This window comes from Phytophthora infestans, genomic scaffold, assembly GCF_000142945.1.
Source record: "Phytophthora infestans T30-4 supercont1.21 genomic scaffold, whole genome shotgun sequence".
Lineage (NCBI taxonomy): Eukaryota > Oomycota > Peronosporomycetes > Peronosporales > Peronosporaceae > Phytophthora > Phytophthora infestans.
The window spans coordinates 2,182,506-2,190,471 of record NW_003303738.1 but is presented as its reverse complement, the minus strand read 5'-3'; positions in this window follow the sequence as shown (position 1 = coordinate 2,190,471).

Sequence of the window (7,966 nt, the reverse complement as noted above, 5' to 3'; positions counted from 1 at the left end):
CGCTGGGGATAGACGAAGCCGGCGGAGGCGACCCAACGTAGAAGGTAGGGTGGAAGGCGTAGTGCAGTAGGTAGTCGAAGTGTATACGCGTCACCTAATACCCTTCAATATCTTGAACGGTCCCGATATATCGCGGCGCCAGCTTGTTGGCGCCCAAGTTCGTCACAGAAGTGGGTGTAATGCCGTCGGTGGATAGCAAAACACGATCGCCCACTGCAAACGTCGCGAGATTCTTGCGACCACGCTTGTCTGCGTTCTCCTTCTGGCGATCCACCGCCATAGCGATGGCGTCGCGCACATAGCGGATTACCGACTCGCGTCGTTGGACGAATGCAAGAGCGGCCGCGGCATCACGCGGTAGCGATTCAGGGTTCGGATTGAAGTTTGCGGGCGGAGGCTCGGGTGAAGCGGCCGAGCCTGTCGCGGCATGGTACTCAACTGCGCGGCGATGCTGACGCGGGTTAATCAGCGTCCTGGACGTCCAGGTGGTCAGTGAAGATGGTGTTGCCTCCGTGGCACCACGCGTGCGCACACTTGGCGCAGCAGATGCGGCTCCACGCCGGGTGGTGACAGCATTCAAAATCGCGGAGGTGACGTCGTGAGCTTGCTCACAACAATCGTCAGCGGGAATCGCTGATGGGGCAACATCGGAGGCGTCCGTCTCGTTCGGTGGGGGTACTGGCGCGGGCGTGACCGCGTCCGATTCGACTGGGGACCGACGATCCATGCCAAGGAGGGCAGGGACGCGGGGATGGCGTCCGTAGCTCACGTAGAATGGAGTGAGCCCCGTCGATGCGTGAACCGCATTGTTGATCGCGAACTCGACCATGGGAAGGAGCGAGCTCAAGGACGTGAATGACGTGGCGAAGCTCCGCAACACGTCCTCAACGACCCTGTTCGCACGCTCCGTCTGGCCGTCCGTTTCCGGATGCGACGCGGTGGACATCTTCAACCGCGTCCCGACAAGCCGGAAGATCTCTGACCAGAAAGCTGAGGTGAAGCGGGGATCGCGATCGGAAACGATCGATGTTGGCAAGCCGTGATGGCGATAAACAAGATCCAGAAACGTCGCCGCAGACTGCTTGGCGGTGACCGTAGCGGCGACTGGAGCAAGATGGACCATCTTGCTGAATCGATCGACGAAGACGAGTATGCCAGTGCGACCTTGGGCGTCGCGGGGAAGGCCGAAAACGAAATCCATACTGACGGAGGACCACGGCTCCGAGGCCACCTGGAGAGGTCGAAGCGGTGCTTGCTTCGACGGGGAAGGCTTCACGCGCTGGCACGCTTCGCATGAGCGAACCCACTTACGCACCCACTTGTACATGTGCGGCCAGTAGTAATCGCGAGAGAGGGACGCGAAGGTCTTTTCGCGTCCAAGATGGCCACCACTGGGAGAATCGTGAAACTCGTGAATCAATTGGGCGCGAAGATCACCGTCCAGCGGGACGACGATGCGTGGTGAGTCTTCGTTGTCCACACTGTAAGTCAGCAAACCTTCGTGTAAGCGGAAGCGGCTCACGCGGGATCGGGCCCGCGGGGACAGTCGGCGCCGCGCTGGCTCCGACGGATTATGTAGGAACGAGATCAGCTCGGAGCACGCCGCGTCCGACGCGTACGCGGCCAAGATCGCGTCGCGCAACGAACTGGTCGCTGCGACTTCCATCGCAGTGACATCTTCAGCAGAACACACGGCGCACTCGTCGTCGTCTTCGTCCCCAATCGCGTGGCGGCCAAGTTGAGCGTAATCTGGCCGACGCGATAGAGCATCGGCAAGAATGTTCGTCTTGCCTGGCTTGTAGTGAACAACAAAGTTGTATTCGGAGAAAAGGGAGAGCCAGCGCGCCATGCGCTGGGACAGATGCGAACTCTTCGTTGCGGCTGCAACGACGCGTGGTCGGTGTACACGACGAAGGTCTGTTCGCCCAAGAGGTAAACTCGGAACTTGAGCAGCGCATAGCGCATGGCCAGTAGCTCTTTGTCGTGTTCGGGGTAATTCCGTTCCGCTGGTTTCAGCTGGCGCGACTGGTAGCTTACCACTCGTTCGCGCCCTGCTGCGTCGAATTGCATCAAGGCGCAACCAATGGCAAAGTCGCTGGCGTCGCATACCACGTGAAATGGCTTGGAGTGGTCAGGCAGCATCAGGACGGGCGCGGTGGATAAGCTCGTTTTACAGCGTCAAAGGCAGCTTGATGTTCTGGACGCCATGTCCAAGTGGCGTCGGTCTTGAGTAGTTGCGACAGTGGACGAACTGTCGCCGCGAAGTTATTCGAGTAGTGATGGAGATACGTCGCGAGGCCGAGCCACTGTCGGAGCTGTTTCGCGTCTTGAGGAGATGGCCAGGCGCAGATGGCTGCCACTTTCTCGGGGTCAGCACGGACACCGTCCTTGCTGACGTAGCTCCCGAGGACTGGAATCTCGGGGGCGCAGAAGATGCATTTCTTCAGGTTGGCGTAGAGCTTGTTTTCACGCATCACTCCGAACACCGTTCGTAGGTGTTGGAGATGAACTTCGATGTCAGTCATGCCGGCGTCGGCATGACTATGAATGAAGATGTCGTCTAAGTAACTGGGCGCGAAGTCGCGATATGGACGCAGCAAGTGGGACACCATGCGGTTAAAGGTGGCGGGGGCGTTCTTGAGCCCCTGCGGCATGACTAGCCATTCCCACAGCATTCCACTGGGCGTGCCGACGGCGGTCAGCGGCACGTCGTCTTCGCGCATCAAGATCTGATAGAAGCCGTCCATCAGATCAATCGCGCTATACGTGGTGCTGCCCGACATGGAGTCAAGAATCATGTCCTTTCGTGGGATTGGCGTTTGTGCCGGGATTGTGGCGTCGTTAAGCTTGCTGAAGGCGTGGACGATCCTCCACCCCCGGTCGCTTTCTTCACACAGAACGTAGGACTGGAGTGGGGTGACAAGCTCTCGCGAACGTGGCCAGCTTGCCGGCGACTTTCTAAAAAGGCATCGATCGCCTCGACTTGGTCGCGGGGAAGCGGCCACTGTCTGGTGACACAGTACTTGGCGCCAGGCACGAGATCGATCTCGTGTCGGACTCCGCGATCCGGCGGAAGGGCCGCCGGAACCTTGTCGGGGAAGATGTCGGTGAATTCACGGACGAGAGGGGCCACAGGGTTACCGGAAGCTTCGAGGGCCGGTAACGATTGTGCAGCTTAGCGCGCTTCACGGGCTGTTTTCGGTTCGGCACCCGTGGGGCGCGTCTGGGGGTCCGGCGCTGAGGCATCGGTGTCGACGTGGACAGTCGCGATGGACGCGGCGTCGCTAGCTACGAGCAAGCATACTTGTTCGACGTTGCCGTGCTTTAAGTCGCGGAGGAAATGTTTCCAAGAGAGACCGGGGAGCTTTGTGATTGCCGCGGCGTCGCACGGTGGACGTGCGACCTCAACCTCACGGCGGCGCGGAAGATCGTTCGAGGCGTGTCCAGCAAGGACTGTGATAGTCTCGAACTCGCTCAGGACGGAGTCCTGCGACGGGGCACGAGGTCGGCGGGGGTTACGGCGACGACGACGAACAGGACGGAGTACATCTGGCGATGAGAGCTCACGCTCGATCATTGCGAGATCGGTTGGGCGCCGGGGTATGTCATCGGCGCCGGGACACGAATCATGTAGAACGATTGCATCCACAACATCAGGGAGCTCCAGCTCGACTGCGCGCGGGAACCCCTGTTCAACCGCGGGCAGGAACTCACGCTCAACCGCTTCACGAGGTGGGAGCCACTGCTCACCAAGATGTGGGATACTCAGCTCGACCACATCGGAAACGCCCTGAGGCTCCGACTCAGGACCGGCACAAGTTGCTGGAGCACTGGCTGCGTATAAAGGGCCATCGCTCTCTTCAAGTGCAGGGGTGGTCATGGAGTCGGGGTCCATGACAGCAACGTGTGGCCAGAGGCTGGGCGTACCGCTCAGGTACGCCAGTACTGCGTTGACATCGATATCGCGTGGCCGAACAGTTCGGGTCAACCAGTCGATGTGAGGCTGGTGACGCACTAGCCACGGAATACCGAAGACGCAGTCGAATGAACTGCTCAACTCGATCACTAGGAAGTCGTCCGAGCTGGAGAACCCGTCGAATGCATACGCGAAGGCGACCGAGCGCCGGGGCATCCGACGCGGCTTGCCGTCAGCGTATTTGACGACCATGTGGCCTGGACCTTCGCTGATGCGCGTGGTTGGCGGCAACACCGATAAACTGTCGGCGCGAACGAAGTTGCTCGTTGCGCCGGAGTCCAGCAACGCACGGATCGGGCGCTAGGCGCCGTCAACGTGAAGACTGAGAATAATCAGTCTCGAGTCGCTGCCGGAAGTGGTGGCGAAAAGTCGTGCGTGAAGCACTGGAGGGCTAGGAGGAGGCTCTGCCACCAGAGATGCATCTCTCCTTCCATTCCCAGTAGGTCGCCTCGCACCTACTGGTTGTCGCCGGTTTTTGTAAAGGCGACCTCGGACTCCACCGTGACGTTTGCCAGGACAGGTGCCGGCGCGCGGCACACCGCCGCGCGATGTCCGGGCTTGCGACAGCGGAAGCATTTCATCGGACGTTGGCTGCGCGTCGGGGAGCGCGGTGGACGTGTCGTCGACCGAGAACGATCGAAGTGGCGGGTGGCATCAATCTCCATCGGCTCTGGCTCTGGTTCGGAGGCCGGAGCCCGACTGAAATCGAAAGCTTGAGATGCCGCGACGCTGTAATCTTCGCGTAGGGCCACCGCGAAAGCTTCTTCCAGCGTAGATGGGGACTTCCGCGCTAAGTAGAAGCGTTGGTAGCCTGTGTTCATGCCGGACACGAAGACATGGACTTGGGTCGCCATGTCAACCGGATGTGTCGTGATGCACGAGATGAGGTGACGTGCCCGCTGGATATACTCGAGCATGGACATCTTGCCTTGCTGCAACGACAGGAAGGCGGAACGCTGGACTCTCTCGTCTTGGGGCGGCTCGAACGCGAGTCGCAGGTCAGATTTCATTGCATCCATCGTGGGAAAGCATGAGGGGTTGACAACGAGCTTGCCGAGGGACCACTCCTTTGCCTTCCCCGTCAGTTTGGAAAGAAGAAAGCGAGTCCGCGCGAGCTCGGTGGAAAGCTGCCGGGCTTCGACTGCGATGTCCACTTCGCAGAACCATCTGTTCAAGTGGAGGCGACCGTCGCCTTCACCACTATAAGAGGAGACATCGAGCTTGACGATGTCAGTCCTGTTCTTGGACAGCGTGGGAGTCGACACGCGCTGACGGAGGTCAGCGAGTTCACGCGCCATGAATTCTTGGGCGGCAAGGCGATGTTGAGCTTCGGTTCCAGCAGTGAGCAACGTGTGGATGACAGCCTCGCCGGACGCAGCAGCGAGGCGGTGCAACGCCTCTTATTCGATCGAAGAGAGGTGGGGGAAGCTGTCGTGCTCCAGCGACGTGTTGGGTAACTTGGGCGCGTCGGGCATCGGCATGTCGTTCATCGTGAGCGTTGGACGGATGACGAAGTGCTACCAGGCGTAACGGGCTTTCAGCAACCCGTTACCTTACGTACACTGTGCGTGAGGAAGCAGGCAAATTAGACTCTGAGATGTATTGAAAGCTAACGGCGTGGTCTCGGACCACGCCAACCAGTAGATGTGTTCTACAAGCTGATTGGCCATGCTTTGGATGCGATGGCGATGTGTGACGATGGGCCCGTCACAGAATAGGTTGAAATGTTTAAATCTTTCACAAAGAATGGCTTCAGCCCTTTGATTAGTTGATATTTTAATGACACGGAAGGCTTATGCCTCTTCCTTCCACGCTGGAGTTTCAACAGGTAAGGCTGTTATTGCGCGCCTACCGACATGCCGGAAGCATGGCTGTCGATAGTGACCGCATTAAGCAGCATTCACTGCATTGTGCAGTTGCTTGCTTACCTTTTCTTTTCGTTGATGGTAATGTACCAATTTCCTTGCCGCCCAGGAGAACACGAGCCCGTTCCGTGTAGCTTCTCGTCACACCCGCTCTGATCCAGCGTGTAGATTGTTTGTGACGCCACGGTCGACATTTGACTTCGCTGCCAGAATGTCATGGTGCTGAGTTGATGGCTGATTCGAGCCTGCTGCTCGCTTGATATCGTGTAGGAGATCCCGGAAAGTGGCAGCGGTAAAATTGGAGAGCTCAAACACTATCGTAAAGCTAGCCCACGGGGCACTAAATTGCTGATCAATCTGCATGCGTACTCACGCCTCACTACCCGTTACCTGCGTGCGCAGAGCACGAAGGTCATCGGTCTGCGCCGTAGCCTGCGTGTGGAGAGCACAAACCTCAATTGTCTCCACCTCGACAGCGCCTGCAAGACGGTAGACAGCGGCGTGGGCGGTGTTGCACGCTGCGTCGGCGGCGGTGGCGCGACGAAGAAGCGGGGTATTGTCAAGGTTGGTGGCAGTGAGCGCATCGCGTGTAGTTTCCGCCGCGAAGGCGCGCTGGAGGAAGTCGTTGGAGCGTTCTTCTGCGGCGGCTAGGCCGACTTTTGTGGTGGCGAGGCGCTCTTCTGCATATATAGATCAAATATAGATGTCTGGCTCCTCATATGCTGTCCAAACCACCATATGTTTTGAATCGATTGCTATGATGAACCGGTTCTTCATTGCTCACCAGGGATGGCATATTTCTAGGGTTTTGCCCATTCTCCCAGGGAATCCCACTGGGACTTGCTGGGAATTGAGTGGGAATCGCGCGTTTTTGTACTGGTACCTTGGCAGTAGTGGCATAGATGGTGCGATGAAGTGGAGCTTCATCTTGGCCAGAGCGAGCAGGTCATCGGTACCAAATCGGTGAACACCGATTTCCTGTGAAAGTCCACCCCGGCCCAGTTGGCCAGGTAATTGCCACCTTGGTAACCGGGAATTGGGGGGGGGGTCAAATTCGAAAATTCGCCGTTGACGTCCCAGTGTGCGCCATATAATGCAACTCAGACAGTCTGATCTGAGACGACTAGTGCCATAGCCGTTGACGTAATCATCAAGCCAATGAGATAGTCAGAAATGTATTACGTGTAATCAAACAATCATCCAGTCTGCTACAGCAAACGTTTTTTCTTGTTGTTGCAACAGACTGGGTGGTAGTTTATTTAATACACCACGCAGACTCACTTCGTTGTATGCTGACCATGTGATGGATTGCGAATTGCAGAGCGTTTATACAAATACCTCATTTCTACCAATCAAAGCTCTGGCATTTCTAAACAGCAATATCTAACGTTAAAAATGATCGAGTTATAGCCACCAACGTTGGTGGTCGACCTTACCTGGCGCGTAATCTAAGCGATTACATATCCAACTATTTAAATGGGTATGCACTACTTCGTACGTCTTCGCTTGCTATCATACACCATTCGCGGCTGATTACGCTGGCACTAATCCTTGGCTGAGTCCGTGTCGGACACGTCAGTTTCGATGAGCGTGATATCTATCTCCTTAAGGGTTTGATCAAGGTCTTCAAAATCGTCTGGGTGGACTAGACGAATAAATCGATCGGAGGTGTGTAGGTCGTGTCTAGCAAGCGTTTCCACGAGCTGCAATTGTTTCCTCGGTGAAGCCACCAGGAATCGATGTGTCAACAAGCGAGTTGAACACACCTGGATACCGCGTTTTCGTTGCCCCTTGTTAGACACAAATGGTATCTGTTGAACACGAGCAGTGATTAGCTAGCTAGCCACGCAACCCCTTATCCAGCTTAAATCTACATTAGCGCGACGGCGTGCGTCCCTTCCCTCTCGCACAAAGATTTTTCTATCATCGATCGGGTTGACCGTCCCTGTGAACGGAAACAATACCATGCGCTCACAATCGACTTGTCGCGGGATAAAACGATGAATTTGTGAACGTAGTAACGCGGATTCTCTCTCAGCACTTCACGAAGGCGGGCATTATCACTACTGACATAGTACCACACTCGGAGCCACAGCCATTGCTATCGGGTCACGACGTGTGATTT